General features: G+C 41.4%; 1 protein-coding gene and 1 long non-coding RNA gene across 3 annotated transcripts in view; both read left to right on the top strand.

Moving 5' to 3' along the window:
• LOC146675345 (neuroligin-2-like) overlaps positions 1 to 18,447 on the top strand; it is a 257,360-nt gene that overhangs the window by 52,012 nt on the left and 186,901 nt on the right. The gene's annotated exons all lie outside the window — the stretch shown is intronic.
• LOC146675347 (uncharacterized) lies at positions 959 to 2,881 on the top strand. The gene is made up of 3 exons (XR_014910660.1): positions 959 to 1,117; positions 1,203 to 1,314; positions 1,395 to 2,881. It is a non-coding gene; the product is annotated as an uncharacterized LOC146675347 (long non-coding RNA).

Below are 18,447 nucleotides of genomic sequence, written 5' to 3'. Positions count from 1 at the left end.
TTTCAAAATAAATAAAATGTAAATAAAGAACATGTGGTAGTATCTCAAGCAATATGTTGTTTTGTAAAGTTAAAGTTATTGTCTCTCACCGCTAGAGCCCGATTGATTTGTCAGGGCCCTCATATTTATTGTCCAATAGTAGCTGTTTGCTGATTTGTCATTTCTAATGGCCAATAAGTGGAAATAAAAATAAATAAATTAAAGAATGGAAAAGAAAAACACCCTTCAATCATGTTATGAGTGTTGATATCGCATAGTTTGTTCACCGGGGCCCTGTTTCAGGAAGCCGGTTTAGTGGAAAAACTGAGTAAGTATACCCTGAGTTAACGAAAACTCTGGGTTTTCGGTTTCACAAAGCGAGTTCAGCTGCAGCCTGAGTGAGTCACTATGACGACACACTCCGTGAAGCTAACCTGCCCCCTAGCAGGTTTACTACAACTAACCCTGACTGTCTCCGCCCCTTTGTCGGAAACCTGACAGTAGGAAGTGTCGGACATGGCGTGCCACTTCCTTGAAGAGCCAGTAGATCGTGAAGCCCAAATTCTCCGCAGAGCTCTCCGCCGGGAGAGAGTGATCAGAGCGCGTTTGGACATTTTATCATTACCTGATGATTTTCTGTGTGAACGTTACCGTTTCTCAGCACAATCTATAATTTATTTGGATAACATCCTCAGGCCATATATTACGCATGTGACACATCGCGGACATGCTCTCAGTTCATTGCATATTATTTGTATTGCACTTCGGTTTCTTGCAAACGGGAGCTTTCTGTATAATATTGGTGACGCTGAGCACGTTTCCAAGGCTACCGTCTGTCGGGCAGTCAGGAATGTTACAGTTGCACTGAAACGTCTCCTGTACTCGTCTGTGGTGTTCCCCGGTCATAGACCCACAAGATTTATCAAAGAGGGATGCCACAAAATTGCAGGTATCAGGATGACCAAAACTTAATGTATGATGTGGTGATACTTGGACTACTACTTAAATTGCACATTTATTTTCAGGGTTCCCAGGCGTGATTGGCTATACAGATGGCACTCACATTCCAATCATTGCTCCTTCAGTAAATGAAGGAGACTATGTGAACAGGAAGTCTTTCCACAGCATTAATGTACAGGTACATAGTTCCCTGTAGCATTTCAAACTAACAAATTATTTCATCATAGTAATGGATGCTAATTTGTGTTCTCTGCACTGTGAAGATCATATGTGATGCTGCCAACATTATCACAAATGTGGAAGCCAAGTGGCCAGGCTCTGTCCATGACTCACAAATATTCCGTGAATGTACACTGAGCACAAAATTTGGACATGGTGAGTTGAGAATACTTTAAAATATATAAAGACCAATTGCTTCAGGGACATTTGAACTGAAGTGTATCCTTCTGTCTTAGGAGAGTTCACTGGCTACTTGCTTGGTGATAGGGGGTATCCATGTTTACCCTATTTGCTTACCCCTTACCCTGACCCTGAACCGGGCCCACAGCAGCGATATAATCTGGCTAATTGCAGGACAAGAGCCAGAATTGAAATGACTATCGGAATGCTTAAGGCCCGGTTACAGTGCCTGCAAAGACTCAGGGTCACCCCAGAAAGGGCATGTGACATTATTGTGGCATGTGTGATTCTTCACAACATTGCCACAATTAGAGGAGAACACTGTCCTTCTGAACCAAACAGCAGTGATCCAAACCATGAACATCCTGACCCTCCCACGGACATACAAGATGGAAGAGCAGTCAGAGACACCATATGTCACAATCATTTCTTTTGACCCATCACCTCAACATGTTGAAAGAAGAATAAACAGATTTTTTGTTCAACTGGCTTTATTGGTCGCCTGTATTTCCTGTACACAAAGTATTAAAAGATGTAAACCTCATAAAGTGTCTCTGTTGCTTCCTCCTCTGTAACAGCTGTCAATGTTTCTTCATTATTTTCCTGTAGTAAAGAAATAGACAACATTGCTGTTCTACTGTAAACTCATATAATCTGTGGAGTATTAAGAGTACTCACAACTGCATGTTGGTCTGGCTCAACAGGAGGCTGCACCAGATGCAGTACACCACCACCATCAACTGATAGAATATGAGGTTTATACAGGTCACTTATAACTTACAAGGGACCAAATGGCAATTAACAAACATACCAAGCACCTTACACTTCATTGTCATTATGCTCTCAAAGACAACCAAGGCTGAGGGAAGGCAAAATCAGTCGGAAAATAACTTCACTACAAAATAATTCATTATGGTAAAGAGTTTATCAAATGAATGAGCAGCACTGCAAAGGTGACTGTGAAGAAAGGATGTATGCACATCATGTATTATTTTGAATTTACCCCTTATGTAGGCACTTGTGTCTTGCGGGGTTATTGACTCAGAGGATGTCCCCGCAGAGATGCCTTCGGCCACAGGGCGCCCACTGTTTTGGCTGAGGGCCAACTGCTCAGCCTCTGTGAGTGGTGGTGGTGGAGGACCCCCACCTGTTTTTCGGGCCTCCGCTTTTTTTCTGTTGGCTATAACGGGCCACATTTGAGCATACAGAGTAAGCAAATATGTACTTGTAATGTGCTCAGATAATTTCAATAAGTGCTTACAGAAAGAAAATTAATGTAGCCTCTAACTGCAATTGATTTACAAACAGACCAAGCACTGTGGCTCATAATACAATTACACCTTACCTGTTTGGACTATATTTTTATATTTCATTTTTACTTGCTGCCAGGCACGTTTGGGGCCTGTTGGGTTGCACCTGCGCTCACATCACATCACAAAATAAAATGTATAAAATAACAAATAAAATAACATATGATAAAATAACGTGTTAAATGGGTGGAAATCCCTAGATCAATGTTTATATTAACACTCATGCATTGACTCTGTCGGCTATGTTTTGCCATGCATGCTCCCTTTCTTTTGCAGCTGTGGCTGTGTTACTTTTTTCCGCGGAATTTGCATGTTATCGGCATATGCTGCCATCAGAATTTCGGCCTCAAGCGCTGTGAAATACATTGACCGCGCCTTCTTTCCCTCCGTCTCCATGGTGACTCGCTTAATCTGTGCTCCGCTTATCAGGGCTTTATGTATCCTCGTCCGCGCGCTTCACTTGGGGTTAAAGCAACTCCGCGTTGACTGAACTAATTGTTATCAGCCTTTCTGAAACGGAATATTCCGAGTTGGACAGTTCGGGGTTACTCAACCGTGAGTGTCGTTTTTCACTCTGAGTTTTCCAAACCGGCTTCCTGAAACAGGGCCCAGGGGGCGCTCTGTAGCATCCCCGTTGACAACAAGTGTTCGGAACTTTTCAAACACATCAAACAGCCAAGCTGGAGAGTGTAAATATGTAAATAAATAACCACAAATAACAAAAAATAAGCAGATCTGTTTGTGTTTGTCTGGGAAGAAGACACCAGCCGATATCTGTATCTGAATTCTGCATCACTCTGACTCTACTCGCCACCTCCACCTTTTGTATTTTGGGTTTAATTAATTTGCCAAAAAAGAAAATTATTTTTTTCTTCAAATTTTCTATAGTTATTGTGATAATGCGATCACAGTGATGTGTTTTTGTATTGTGGTAACCGCAGATCAGAGCAGTGATGGCTAGAGCCTTCGTTTTACCTGACCTCATTGTTACTCTAGCTAAAATGTGTTTAAACTAAAGTTGTATTATATGTGTAATTCTGCGCAGCTTGAAACTTAATAACGATACAACGGTTGTAAGGGGAGCAGAGGCAACAATTTTAAATGAAAAACACCATTTCTTTTTATTTCATTTATGAGTTTGTGTTCATTTATAATTCCTGCAGCAGACCTTAGTAACAGTTCTAGTGCTGTGAAACTAGTTGATAGATTTACCTTCATTCTTTTTATTTGATTAGCACGTTTAAATGCGTTAACAGCACATCCACAGAATTTGTGGAAACATGTTTGTATCTGAGTGTGTGGTGTGCCTGGCTCTGACCAGGTGCTGCTGTCATAGAGATTGCGGTCAGTGGTTTGGCTTTGTGGGCCTGTTGAACCACGACAACAGGGAAGGAGAAGAGGAGGCGAAAGGAGGAGGAGAGAACGATGAAAATGGTGACATAGAGCTGGACAGCAGATAGGGTAGTAGTACGCAAGGCATCATGGGACGCAAGGATATGAGATAAAAGATGCATGTAGTAAATAAAAGCTCAAAATTGAGTAACTAAGTCATAGCTCCTCCTTTGTACGTTTGTAATTTGCAATAAATGTCATACACAAAAAAAGGAAAGAGAAACCCGCATGAGCACCTCGGTAAATATAATTAAGTGATTTGATTTCTTTTTTGGATAAACCCAAAATTGATGTGGAAATCTCAATTAAGATAAGAGTGCTCTTGCATAAACTCTCCCACACAAGTCCTCGCATTTACCGAGCCGTGTCTCTCCCGCATGACCGCACACATTTCTAATAATCCAACTGCTTCTCGCGCAGGATGTGAGGCACTTCCCTCCTGCTCTCCTCCAACTTTAACAGTTTCCCTCCCTCTTCACCTCAGTCTTTAAATCTGAGTCAGCCGGCCTTGTCGCACAGTATGAGCGCAGGTGGGGCAGCTGACCAAAGACACACACACACACCCTGCACACACACACTGCAAAAATATAACAAGATGAGTATTTTTTGTTGGAGGGGACACACGGGAAGAACCACAGGATGGCCGGTCACAGTCGTTTGCTGTAAACTCTCGCCTCCTTATGGCCGCTGAACGGTTCAGTAGTGACATTTGCTCCAATTAGCCTTCCCCTATCAGCATGTTTTAGATCAGTGCTAAGTGGTTAGAGATAAGAGGCATGGCGCTGTCACCAAAGCCTGAATCCCCTGCAGATGAGCCATATTCTCCTGAGCCGTGACTGCAGCAGTCGTTTTAAACACACACCCCCATCGCTGCAGCCATTACACACCTCGCTGGATTAAAAATAAGTAGGGAATCATGCAGGAGCCAATGGTGTGATAAAAATTGGGGTGGGGTGTGTGTGCATGTGTGCAGTATGACACCCCATGTCTGTGAGGTCCTAAATGTGAGCGTTTTATGGATAGCCGATCCATATTCCGTGTTTTGGCTCATTGAAAACATGAAATGAAATTCACTGAATCCTGAAATGTTTTTTAAATGTTTTACTGCAGAAGATATAAAATGGATTTGTGAATTGAACTAGATAATTGTAGCTGTGGTGTCTCAGCCTCACAGATGTATACACGTAGTATACACTTGCATATGTACGAATCCAACGTGATGAAAGTAAGCAGCAGTAACACTTCACAGATGGCATGTTGTTGTACAGTATAGATTTCTCTTATGAATATAATTAATTTGATCTAGCACCAAAAGCTCACAAAATGTTAAGTCTCTGTCCTTATGTCAAGTTAAGCAAAGTCATGGAACGGGAAGATGTTTAGCCTCGTCTATGCTGTTGTATGAGCGAATGTGTATTTGCATCAAAAAGCTACTTGCTTGAAAATCATTTAAAAACTCAGTAAGTTATGATGTCTTTTGGGTGCTTTAGTCGATTTTCACTGTGTCTTCATCCAGCATGCCAGTCATGTTGATGCACTATTCCAGTACAAGTAGGAATCTTGAAGTCATTTTTGACCAGGATTTGTTCTTTAATGCACATATTAAACAAATATGTAGGACTACTTTCTGCAAAAATTAGAAATATCTTGTTTCAGAGTGACGCTGAAAAACTAGTTCATGCATTTTTTACGTCTAGGCTGGACTACTGTAATTGATTATTATCAGGATGTCCTAAAAACTCCCTGAAAAGACTTCAGTTGATCCAAAATGTTGTAACGAGAGTGCTGACAGGGACTAGAAAGAGAGAGCAGATTTCTCCCATACTGGCTTCTCTTCATTGGCTTCCTGTTAAGTCCAGAACTGAATTTAAAGTCCTGCTCGTCACACAAAAGGTATTGAATAATCAGGCCCCATCTTATCTTAAAGACCTCGTAGTACCATATCACCCCATTAGAGCTGTTCGCTCTCAGACTCTGAGCTCATTTGTGGGTTTCCCAGAGTATTTAAAAGTAGAATGGGAGGCAGAGCCTTCAGCTTTCAGCCTCCTCTTCTGTGGAACCAGCTCCCAGTTGGATTCGGGAGACAGACACTGTCTCTACTTTTAAGATTAGGCTTAAAACTTTCCTTTTTGGTAAAGCATATAGTTAGGGCTGGACCAGGTGACCCTGCATCCTTCGTTATTTATGTTGCAACAGGTTTAGATCTGCTGGGGTGTTTCTTTTTCACTCAACTTTCTTTTCACTCACTGTGTATTTACACACCACTCTGATTTAATCATTAGTTATTTTTAATCTCCATCTCTCTTCCACAGTGTCTTTGTCCTGTCTTCGTCCCCTCACCCCCAACCAGTCACAGCAGATGGCTGCCCCTCCCTGTATCTGCCGGGTTGAGAGTTAGGAAACTTCAGTGTCTGCAAATACTTCAAGATTATCTCAGGAAAACATACTTTGGTGAACAAAGGCAAGATTCATAATAAGATTCATAATCATTTATGAATGTGCTAAGTTTTTATAAATTTGCATCATTATTTAACCACAATAATTCAAAGAACAGACACAGTTTGATTCCTCAATTTAAAAATTCATAGGAATAAACAAAGATCAGTAGATGAAATCGTTCTTTCATGCTAACCTAGATGAGGTGTTTTCACATGTGTTCCTAAAATAAAACATCTGGGTAAATTTTATTTATGTGTTATAAAATTTTGAAATATTTTAAATGACAACATAGTGCTTTAATCTTTTTAATGAGAATTTTTATGTTTATGTTCAGGGTTTAGGCCAGAAAACTTGTTAGCAGAGCTGTGAAGGTGTAGTGGGTGGTGGAAAGAATGCTGATTCATTTATAGTTCAAATAACAGCATGAAGAGAAAGTAATGTAGGCTTTACCGGGAAGAAGCAACGGTAAAGGGTATTTATGTTCTTATCTGAGGGGGGGAAAAAAACAACCTTACGATGCAAAGCTCGTAGTAGATTACATTAGGTTTCATCACAAATTGTGCTCCAAGCCATCAAATTTAAGTCAAATAGATTTTTCAAGCTTTCCTTGGATCTCTGATCACCACTATGTTTCTCTTGCTCACTTTGTCTGTAGTCCTGGTGTGAAAGTGACACAATGAGAGTCATTTAAAACATTTAAACTGGTCTTATAAAGCTGTGGGCTGTAAAAATGCAATACAATATGTTCCAACAACGTGTTTTTGGTTGTTATTGGGAACTTTTGACAAAGCAGCATATTTGAACAGGAAAACTGTGGCTACCATTGCCTGCATAAGGATTTTTGACTGACAGAACAATCGTAACCATTATGTAATGTTTAATGAGTAACTAAACGTGGTTGTGGAGACGGGAGGATGCGTGACTTCACTTTCACATGTCCTTGCTTCCCCTGGTCCTTGATACTTTCTAGCAAAGGCAGAAATGCTGCATGAATAATGAAGAAGAGCATGTAATCTGCATGTTGGTGCATGTGAGTGAGCCTTGCAGCACTATAACAGGTAGCAGCCTAGTTGTTGATGCTGATGTGGTCTCAGTATGCATTTGGACGAGGTTATATAACACATTATGCTGCGTAGCGGTCGAGCGGTGTTGCTGCTATTTATAGAACCACTTTGATGGAACAAACCGTGTGACACACAGACACAAAAACATCAACCTAGCCCTGTGCGTGTGCAGAAAAACACATCTGTTGGCTGCACAAGGCTTAAAATAGCCTTTTCTTGACATTTCTTTCTTTCTCTCATTCACAGTATAACACACTGGTATCTAAAAAAAATGTAATTGTTAGCTATCAGAAGGCTGAAGAGGCCCTGTGAAATTCTGAGGCTGCAGCAAGTAAACAGATAATTATTGATGTGTCCTGATCAGTCACCCTGTCCACTGTGTCCACTCTCCACGCTCCGTCTGCCTGCCCGTCTCTCTCCATATGAATGAGTCAATCTTCTCCCGTTCTCTCTTAAGCGCACGCATATCTCAAATTAAGTGCACACGCACATGCAGAGAGAATACCCACACCCACAGCCTGGCACCCCGTTTCCTTTTGTTCATTTAAATACCACAGAGTCCAGACAAAAAAACCATTACGGGGCGCAATGTGGCGTGACGGCTTTTTGATCGTCTGGAAAGAGAACTAAGAAGAGACATGTTGGGGGCATTACTACTCATTTTCTCGAGGTGCTCTGATAACGTTTAACTAGCTGATTGCTTTGTTTAGAGCCCCGTCTGCCTCTGCTGGCTGGAAACGCAAAGCCGAAAATGGCTCTGTCCACTCTCGGAATAATTCCTGCAGAGTTTTAAATTGTTAGCTTAAACTGACCACAGATGAGTGGAATAGAAGTAATGAAGAAATTATTTTTATGATGAACTCGTGCAAGAAAGAGCATCCACCTCTTTGGTGGCAACTGAAACATTTGTGTTTCTCCATAACTGCAGGGAGGTTTAATTGTCAGGAAAACCTACATGATCACAGGAGGACCATGATTCCCCCAGGGTCCTAAAACGCTCATGTTTATTACCTGGTACAACCTTGAAGTCGATCATCATCTTAATGGAATTTAAATAAAAGGTAACACACCGCGTAGCTTAAACATCTGCTCGTTTTGCACGTACTTCTGTGATTTCCTGATGAGTAATTTCAAGGAACTTTGAGTCTTGCAAAAACAAGATTTGTGTATTCATAATGACATCTCTTACTATTGTCATCAAAACTTCAATTGGAGTACTTTTTTGGATGGCTAAGGTTTGGGTGAGTTGTTAGTGTGTTTGTGCCACATGCATGAGGGTGAGGAAGTCCCATCTCTTGTTTAAGTTTTTTGCTTTTAAACCAGCCAAAACTGGCAAAACGAAGAGCCTCATAAAAAGATCAGACTGATTCATGGAATGAACCAGGTGGGGAGATTTGTCGTCAGCAAAAATCGATTGGAGCCAATTCCAGTCCAATACCGATATTGACGCTGATCTTTACATTAAAGATTTAGTTGTTAGATGATGCCGATACATTTATTGTGTGGGCAGATTTAACTCTAAAGAACAACTTTCAGTATTTCAAAACCTTTTAGCTCTTCAACAGCTAAATATATTTGGCCTAGGGCTGGGCCATATCATACCGTTCACGGTAATGCAGGTATAATGTCGGGCAACGATAGGAAAATGAAATATCGCAATAGACTATTTGTAAAACGCGCATGCGCAGTGCCTTTGTTTACATACGCACATGGCGGAAAAAGCGTGCCGGCAACGCAGAATGAGAAGAGCGAAAGTGGATCGTTAAATGAAACAGATGAACCAGAATTGGTTTGTAAAAATGCTGCAACGTCAGTGGTGGAACTGGTTTAGCTTTCGTCTGTCAGTCACACACCAAAGCACTATTTTTGGTAGAGCATGCTAGCGGGCCGTCATTATTACCATGTTTTTTGGAAAGTACGGCACACTTAAAATCAATCCTTCGATTTTTCTGAAAATCGACAGTGCCCCTTATAACCCCATGTGCCTTATGTATGAATTCTTGTTGTGTTTACTGACCTCGAACCGATTTTATGTACACGGTGCTCGAAAATCGGTCAAATGTTTTAGTACGACTTTGCTAAGCTACGAAGCCGCACCGCTTGATGGATTGTCGGAGCATTACGGCTATCGTAGGCAGGAGCCTCGCGGAGTGATACGTACTGTGCTTCAACATAGTATTACCGTATTATGTGTGTATAACCTCTTTGTGGATATTATACATGGTTATGCTGAGGATATGTCGGCCAATTTCCACTGGAAATGCCTTTTGGTTAAACTGTCAGCAAGGAATTTGCATTTGCACTGTTAACTTTTTATATAACTTTAATGCACATAAAAAACAGCTGCTTGTTTAAGTGAAAATACATAGATTTATTATTTTTTTTGCACGAATAAAGTTGTGGAGTTGTAAAGTATCTTGTTTAGTGTCAATTATATCGTCAGTTATATCGTTATCGCAAATTTTCAAATGTATATCGTGATAAATAATTTTGGTCATATCGCCCTGCTCTAATTTAGCCAATACAAAACAGATAAATATCTAACTGACATCAGTAAATGTCATCCTGTCAGCCGTTGTACTGATATTAGTCAACAAGGTTGATACTAGCAGTGTTTGGTCAATATTACATTGGTTCTGTTCCAGTTTGCGCACCAATCTTTGCACCTTGACCACAATATTTCCTTCAGCTTCCTACAGTTGATAGTGTTGCTGTCAGCAAGCCGTGATTGAACAGTGATGCAGATGCATGTGGCATCCATCCGTGGAGTGCCACAAAATAAATCTGCTCATATAGAAAACACTCAGAAGCTGAAGGTAGAAATAGCCTTTTATGAGAACCTATAACACTTCCACTCCCTGCTTGTCAGTCAGCACCACAAACCCTGATACTACACAAACAAAAGGCTCAAAAAGTCAAATCTGGATAAGGTTGTATCTCAACAGCTGTTCGTGCTGTGGAGGATAAGATAACACGGTGAACAGGCGGCTTTGGGAAAAGCACTATCACCAGAAATTTAAGCACTTATTTACTGGATTTATGCCCCTGCCTGGTGCATATGTACAGTCAGGGACGGATTTTCCAGAGAGACGCATCAACAGTTTTATATGACTTTGAGATGGTTGAGTCTACAGTTGCTTTTAACTGAAATTGTAAATCTATAAATTTACAATTCTGCTGCCATCACACTCCTGCCCCACTTGTTTTGATCTTGCTGATTAAAAAGGGCGAGCGAGGCATCGAGCGAGCAAGGTGGCAAGAGATAGGAAGAGAGACAAGGAGGAGCGGGCATTGACAGCTGCCCAAACTGAGCCGCCTTTCAAGATATCAGAGCAACTGCAGCAACCAAGCAGATAAGACTCCAGCCAAGATATCAAACAGCATCAGCAATAAGCAACCGCCACAAACACTTCTGCAGTCAGCCACGTGCTCCTCACCAGCCACTGCCAAACAGCCGAGGGCCACCTCAGGAGGCCCGGAGCAGGCGGGAGGAAAGCTCCAAACAAATTGGAAATGTCAAAAGGTACGCTGGTCGAGTTCGGTCGGCTTTTTCATCAAGAACTTGATACCGAAATCGAGACGTCGTCGTAGCTTTGGTATATTGGATATGAGCGGGAAGCAGAATGATGTTCAGGTGTGCTGTGGGCACAGGGGAGGAATTTACATCATCGTCTTACTGATGATTGCATCATCTTTTTTTGCTGCTACAAGGCCGTACTAGAGGGCAGTTAGAGGTGATAAACTGGAGGAGGTTTTCACCACTTATCACCAACAGAATTACACAGAAAAAACATCCACGCTAAAGAACTCAGTTTGCATTTGTGAGGCCCGCCATACGTTAAGCAGCGTGTGCCTTTTATTTGCTGCTGACAGTGTTTTCCCCTTCTTCCCCTCCATGATATATTTATTCAGTTAAATGAGGTGGTACAGTGAAATTTGCTGCCGAGCGCCTGCACCGCTACGAGTCGCATCTTTGCATTTTAATCTTTTACTCAAACCGTGCGCTGCGGTTACTGCGAAACACTTTACAGCTTGTTTGGATGTAGGGAATACTCTTGCTCTTAGCCGAGGACAATGCAATGCTAACGGCAGTAGATTCATCATTCTCTTCATAATCCCGGATATGAATCACGCTCTCTGCGCTGTCCCCCCACCGAAGGAATTAGTTAAGAGTTGCGAGGCTGCCCTGTTCCTCATCCATTTCCTGCGTCTCTGTCTCTTCCTCAGGTTGTTTTTTAATCCTCAGATTTACTGTCATCAGCACAGAGCTGCGAAGAATATCTTATTTTACAAACAAGTCTAAGATTAAGAAGCGCAAAGAGAAGGAGCAGACAGCTGAGCCCATTATGAGGGGAAAATTAGATAATCAGCAAACCCACAGACATGCCAATTTCATTCCAGAATGAGCTATCTACCACTAGTTTAGATTACACGGTGGGTTTGTCACACACGCTCCAAGCTATACGGATCCTACCAGACCTATTATGCCTATTTCTTGCTCTGTATTTTTCCTTTTCTTTTCTGGGATTCTATTAGAGTTTATTAACAGTTAATAACTAACCTTATTCGTCTTGTACTGGGCTGTGGTCCAGCCTCTCGGTCAATCTGCTGTCTCAAAGGAGCTGTTTGAGCCGCCTTTCTCCCCATTTAACCCAACTTTTGTCTGATTGGCTGTCCCTCGCTGCCGTGCCTGAGATGACCACATCAGGAATATCAGCTGTCAGTGATGTTATAAAGAGCTGTTACCTGCCCTAACGCTGACCTCAATTTTTGAATCTTTGCCCCCGTTTAATATGAGCCTCCACTATAGCAACAGTATAAGAGGTGTGATCAGAAAGTTCTGAGAACAGGTCCGTAAAAATCAAAAGCCTTATCAGATTTAAATTGGCCAATCTTCTGGTCAAGATCGTGTTCTCTTGCTATTTTCTTTTTTCAGCGCAGCTTTTATTTTTAGATTTAAAAGAAGCTTGATTCCAGTTATGTTTCTTTATGCGTGTGCCTCTGTGATGGACACCGAACCTCCTCCGCTGTGTCAAAACAGCAATTCTACAGCTTGATTTTGATTTTTGGGAAGTGGGTGAAGTTGTTGCAAAGAAAGTCTGGTGAGTGGTCCAGGTGCTGAGGGAAGATTGAAGACAGTGTCTTCTGAGTGTTTTCCCTGAAACAGGATGTGACAGCAGAACTCTGCAGCTTCACCGTCAGGACTAAATCACAGTTCACAACTGGATGAATGTTGGGTGGGGAAAAAAAGCATCCTCACCTCACCTGATGTGCTGATTTCAGGCTTTGAAAATGTGGACTTTACCTCAGGTTTGGCTCATTTTGAAACAAAAGCAGATGTTTGCTCTCTTTGAGGTCCATGTTGAAATCGGAGCTCGTGCAGTGTACAGTAAGTGGGAAGAATTTGAAAACAGCAGCTGTAGAGGAAGCCTTTCCAACACACCGGATCACTTAAATGTGAGATTAATTTACTGCTTAGCAACCAGAAGTACATCAGCTACTGGAGGGAATACCATATTCCAAGAAACATGATGATGTTTGATCAGGGCCTCCATCATTTAGCCCATTGGGTCCACATTGATCGAACAACTTTTCTGTTCTCTTTCTTCATCTGACTTGCAACATAAAACGTTGCTTTGACTCATGTAAACCTGTCTCGATGAAGGTCAACCAGAGTACAAGGAAAAGAAGAAAGTAACTTATGTAGCTTTTTATTCATGAAATAAGCCTGTAATTCATTAACTGCTTGGTAAATGACTTATAGAAAGAGGAGTTGGTCCATAAATGAATGAATATCTATAGCATTGGCAGTGACTAAACCCTAAATAATAAAAACAATTATAATCGAAGAGATTTTCAGTCCATTCAAATGTGGCGTCTATCACAAAGTTGTGTCCGAGTGTCCATTTGTTATCAGACGATAGTGAGAATATGTTGAAGGATTTGCGCTGCTTTCATCATTCTTTGTAAAAAGCTGCTTCCCTCCAACTTTGCTTCCAGACATCTAAATAATACTTAATCTCCATTAGGTGGTGTTACTTTTTTAAGCTTTGAAATCCAAATATGCTTTCCCGCACTGAAGAATGACTTTGTGCAACAAAGGTTCATAATGATTAAAGTCTGGTAATTGATTCCGAAGAAAATAAGAATTGCAACTTTTATTTGAAGTGATTATTCCCCCATAATGTGTGCCTCCAGCCATAAACTCTTGTGATATTAAAACCATTCATCTGGTGTGAATGCATAATATTTTACTGACGTATCGTATGGTGTTTTACTGTTCTGACAAAACAGATCAGAATTAGATTGTTACTGCAAGTTCGTATCAGAAGATCCTGCACGACTGACTTCGAAACTTTTAGTTCCAATGTAGATTTTATTTAATTAGTTAGGTTACATTTATACATTTTTAAAGAATTTGTTAGAACTTTATATTACATCTCGGTAGTTTAGAGAGGCAATTCTGGCATGGGTTGGGCATGTGCAGAGGAGTGATAGTGGATATACTGGACAAAGGATTTTGAAGATGGAGATGGCAGATAGTAGGAAAAGAAAAGGGCAACAGAGAAAACACATGGATGGAGTGACGGAGGATGTACAAAAGGCTGGTATGACAGAAGAGGATAAGATGAATACAGATTACTAGCTGCAGTGACCCGCAGCTCAAAGAAGAAGTAACATTGTTAAATGGGGTAGAAAACATATTACCTATATATTATCAACTTATTGCCCCATTAATATCACCTGGTTAGAAATGGAAATTTCCAGACGCGTTTCTTTCCAAGCTTCTTAGCAGTGTTGCCAACTTCGCGACTTTGTCGCTATATTTAGCGAGTTTTCAGACCCCCTTAGTGACTCTTTTTCTAAAAAGCGACAAGTCTTGCGACTTTTTCTGGTGTTATTGGAGACTTATTTATGACGACTTTTTGACGTGAAAGCGCGTATCCCTCTTACTCTCAACAAGCAGCGGGTGCTGCCGTGGGCACCTCACTCGTGCCAAAGCGCTCACAGGTTCACATCTATGCGTCCAAACTGCAAATGAATCACGCATGAACGAAGCCGCTGCTCCCGCACTGACTGTAACGATCAGTTCTTCTTTTACTGTTATGTTGTTTTGTGGACCACAAGGTTTAAAACTACTTATAAACACACACTGTAAGTCCACCAGAGTGCCTAATTCGGTGACTTTTAGGACAGCCAATAGCGATTTTTCCTTACTGAGGAGTTGGGAACACTGTTCCTTAGACTCTTTATCCAAAAATTGGATGGATATTGCGATTGTGCTGTTAGCACATTGTGCTACAACATTGCTAGGGAGTATTATTACGTCTGCTATTTTTGAATAATTTAAACTTTGTCTTAAAATAACAAATGAGGCAATGCAGTATGTTTTATACTCTGCATTTTGCTTTGGCTGTTGCCACATTAGTTAGAAATGACCACATTTAGAGGTCGTAGCGCTAGCTGAACAGCTAATGCTAGCAAACATGGGTAGCAAGCTGGATTCATAAACTGTTCAAGGGAAGTGCGTTTGTTCATGAATGCTTATTAGTGTATTAGAGACTAATAAAATAATTACCTCAAAAAAACTGAAGCACTTTTTTTTTTCTTCTTTTTAAACAAACACTTCCAGAGGTTTAACAAATTAGCGGCGCTAAGGCCTAGCAGACAGCTATCGGCTGTGTTTGTGCACCTTTCACTCAAAGTAGCCATGCTTCCAATTACAACATACAAAAATTTAGAAGGAAAAATCGTCCACTGTACAGCTGTTCATAGAGGCCAAAACCATTTTGTGTAATAGGCTGTAAACTGTAAAACTGTATAACTATTCATTTTAATATTGGAGTCTGTGGTAAGTGACCTGTTTTGGCACTTCCTGTGTTGGCTTTCTAACTATTACCCCACTAGTAATCGCTGTGCTGTAATATGAAGTGCTACCAGTCACAAGGTGGATAGGCTATAAAAGCACATTTGCTCCAAAGTGTTGATAAAATAGAAAAAAGGGGAAAATAAAATCCTTCAACATAGCATTTCTTAAAAACTTTTACTTTACTGTCTCATATCAGTGCCCGATGGATATTTTTTTGTGCCTCATGCTATGAACTATCACGAGGCTTCATATCAGCTCAGTAAAGGCGAGGGAACTCTCTTTCAGAACTAAACAGCACGGTAAACAGAGTTAAGATGGAGTCATCCTGCAGCACATCCCTGCTGCTGCTGCTGCTCTCCCCCTTAAATCTCCTCTCAATGGCTTCTTTATCAGTCTACTTTTTCTTCAGCGCTCTGCCTATTCACTCTCTCTCCTTCGCTTCCTCTCATCCTCTGAAGTCAGCGTCTCTGACATCTTTCTTTCTCTTGTCCTTCATTTGCCCCTGCCCTCCATCCTCCTCTCCCTCCATCAGCTCCACCGCTCCTCATTCCCTCGCCTCCTTCTTCCTTCATTTCCTCCATCTTAGCTTGTCATTACCGAAACAGGTCTTTTGCATGCCGGTGATGTCACAGGTGTGTTTGTGTGTCTGTGTGTGCGTCTCAGAATGATATTGCTCTCCTTCACACCGTGTGAATGAGATGATCCACCTTCTCGCGGCCTCCCTGCATCCATCCCCACGTTAGCTCCACCACCGTCCCCCCCACCTTGCCGCACACTTCCACTCGGATAAAGGAGTCAATTTGTCAGAGATGTCAGGGGTGCTAACGAACAGCCAGCTTCTTGCCATATGCCCGTGTGTTTGTGTGTGTGTGTGTGTGTGTGCGTGTTAGCACTTCAGTGCTGTTGCTGCGACGTGGTGTGAAAGAGTGTGTGCCAAGTGTACTAAAGTGACACATACCCATGTATACATAGCTGCTGTGAGGAGACCTATGGAGCCATTTTTGCTGCTGTGACGTGGTGTGTGTGTGTGTTCAGGCTATAGAGATGGTAAATGTGTTAATTAATATATGACAGCTCTATGTTTAGCATGTAGCTCGCCTGTTTGTACCCATTTCTGTATGTGTGTTTCTGCTTTAGTGTGTGTGTGTGTGTGTGTGTGTGTGTGTGAGGCCTGTTCTTCATCAAGCTCCGCCTGAGGAGTGTGATGACCAGCCTCTTTGACAGGCGTTACAGGCACAGCGGTTGCCCCGTCACCGTGGTGCTCGGGTCACCAGAGTTAATTATTCTCAGCGCTGGTCCATCAAGTTGCATTGTGTGGACACACACAGAGACACGCACACACACATGGACTAAACATGCACTAAACACACAGTCACAGCCAGACATAAAGTAAAAGCTTTGACCTGGTTAAACACGGTGCCTTTTAACTAAACACTCAGAAACACACACAAGAGCCTGCTGGTGACCTGGCTGCTGGTGTCACAGTCATGCACACCAGGCCTGCATTATGTACCAAAAATCTGCCTTTTATGCAGTAGCATTGTTCAGAAACAAAATCATGGAGTCAAAATATTTGCTTGTATTAATCCACAGTTCTCAAGGTCACGTTTTGTGTTGAGAATTTTACTGAAAGAATCGTTCCTGGTGATCAAATGTAAGATAATTTGCAGAAAACCTAAAAAGGCAGCAGATCAAAAACATTCAAGTCAACCCTGTAAACTCACATTTGATATGATTTTTGTCTTGCTTATGTTTGTTTTTATACCTGTAGTTATGGAAGAAGATTTGAAGTTGAATTGTTTTCACGTGGTTTACCAGTTTCAAGTCTTTTGATAATTTTGTGCTTTTGTACTCATAGTAAACTAGCACAAAAGAGAAAATAATGGCATTTCACTTGTTTATTGGCTCAGGACACGGTTGATACTCAGCATAGGATTGGACCCAGTTATTCATGATCCAGTTGCTTTAATTGGGGTGTGATGGCGACTAATCACAAATGCATGATTACTTGTAACCTAGGTTCCCCGATAATCATAAAGCACAAAATGCTTCTGGTAATCCTACTTTGATGCGCCACAAAAGCCATCCACTGAATGACCACGAGCGGAAGCATGATCTTGAAAGATATCAGGAGTCTGATCCATCGTCCGAGGGCTTCAAAAAGCTACAAACTGCTCTAAGTGACAAAGCATGATAAACTAAAGACATCGATCTGTACTGTTTCTGTCAATTTACTTCTGTTTTTAGTGATTTAGCACAGTACAGGGTGGGCCATTTATATGGAAACACAGTAATAACATGGGAATGGTTGGTGATATTAAAGTCCTGTTTGTGGCACATTAGTATATGTGAGGGGGCAAACTCCTCAAGATGGGTGGTGACCATGGTGGCCATTTAGAAGTCGGCCATCTTGGATACAAATTTTGTTTTTTCACTAGGAAGAGGGCCATGTGACATATCAAACTTATTGGTAATGTCACAAGAAAAACAATGGTGCGCTTGGTTTCAACGTAACTTTATTCTTTCATGAGTTATTCACGAGTTTCTCTTTGTTCACAGCCATTGACATGTCGAAGAGGTTAACACGTGAGGAGTGGATCGAAATTGTGTTGATATCTGGTGAACGCAGTAACCGGGTCATTGCAGCAGATTTCAATGCAAGACACCCTACGAGACCACCCATCTCCCACGCTACAGTTAGCGAACTGCTTGCTAAGTTTTGTGAAACTGGTCCATAGACAATTGCCTTCACATGACCCCATTTTATTACGGTGTATCCATATAAATGGCCCACCCTGTATGATCAGCAAAATTCAAATCAAGAATTTGATCTGAACCCCCATCAGTAAATTCCCACAGTAAGCTACTTCTCTGGGCTCTTTTTTGAGTTCATATTAAACAAAATGACGTGCTACCACAAACAAATGTACTGAAATGAATATGTGGACTAAGAGTATTTTTAAATTTTGGTTGATAAGAAATATTCTGAGTTAATAGGAATAAAAAATGTATGTGTGTCAAATGAAGCAGGTAT

This window comes from Rhamphochromis longiceps, linkage group LG3 (assembly GCF_057381845.1).
Source record: "Rhamphochromis longiceps isolate RC_006_pf linkage group LG3, R_longiceps_female_GT1.1, whole genome shotgun sequence".
Taxonomy (NCBI): domain Eukaryota; kingdom Metazoa; phylum Chordata; class Actinopteri; order Cichliformes; family Cichlidae; genus Rhamphochromis; species Rhamphochromis longiceps.
The sequence above is the reverse complement of the archived record's forward strand: the minus strand, read 5'-3'. Positions and strand labels throughout refer to the sequence as shown.